Source organism: Uncinocarpus reesii, genomic scaffold (assembly GCF_000003515.1).
Source record: "Uncinocarpus reesii 1704 scaffold_2 genomic scaffold, whole genome shotgun sequence".
Lineage (NCBI taxonomy): Eukaryota > Fungi > Ascomycota > Eurotiomycetes > Onygenales > Onygenaceae > Uncinocarpus > Uncinocarpus reesii.
This window is the reverse complement of record NW_003052499.1, coordinates 3,879,772-3,880,979: the sequence shown is the minus strand read 5'-3', so window position 1 is coordinate 3,880,979 and position 1,208 is coordinate 3,879,772.

Genomic DNA, 1,208 nt, shown 5'->3' with positions numbered 1-1,208 from the left:
TTATTAAGGTAATTAAAATTATTAAAAGGCTTGATATGGCCAAACAGCTTTCAAAAATTTATCAGTATTTCAAAAATTGTGTTCTCATAAAAAGATTTCAGAATCAGTTGCTACCACATCACAAGAGAGTGAATTATATAAATTGAATCTTTTTATCTGAAGCAGATTGAACAGAGATATAAACTGATTATTACTGTATAAAAATAAATATAAAAAGAATTGAAAACTGTCAAGAAGTACTTAAAGACAAATCTGAAAAAGAGATTTATTGTATTAATATTTGCATTTTTTGAATTATTAATTCTCATTGCACATAATGAAGCAAAACTGTGCTTCTGTATTAATTTCTGCAAGTTGAATGCAATCTCAAAACATGATTAATATTACAGCAGCTCATAGCGGCCACATTGCAAATAAGGAAAATTGCAAACTCTAATTTCAAAATCTGACAGAATTCATTTTGCCATCACATGCATCTTAATAATCAAGATGCTATTCTGTTTTGAGTTTAGAGCAGACAGAAGACATTGAGCTAAATTAGTCTAAATCTTATTATTAATTACACTAATTATTCAATAAGAATAAGAGGAATAATTATGTAATTAATTACTAAGATTCAATGCTCATCAAGACTGAAGATCACCAGACTTCCCAACCCCTCCCTCAAAAATCTCAAGACCTCATGCCCAGCATCCAACACCACCATTGCCTTACACCTCAAGACTCATTGCAAGCACCCATCAAAAATCTAGCCATTGAGGTTATCAAGTTTACACTGTATTTATATGAAAATCTAGATTATTAATAGTCCTATAGACTTTGGTTCAATAGAATGGATCTTGCTGGGTGCTCATGATGAGTCTTGAGGTGTAGACAATGATGGTGTTGGGTGCTGGGCATGAGGTCTTGAGATTTTTGGGGGGGGACTTGAGAAGTCTGGGAGCTTGAGGCCCTGGTGAAGATCAGAATCTTGGCAGCCATTGAACCTTAGTGGCTGCCAAGAGAATTGACTAGCACAAATTCATACTAGACCCAAAGTTGGTGTGTTAAATGCCAAGATAGAAAGGCAGTGAAGAAGGTGGTGAGAATGAATATCATATGATGAGTCACTAAGTCACCTGATCTAATAATTAAGCCATTCATAATCAAGGTAATGTAATTCACCAATTCTTGACTGGCTAACTACAAACTTAAAATCTTTTATTGCA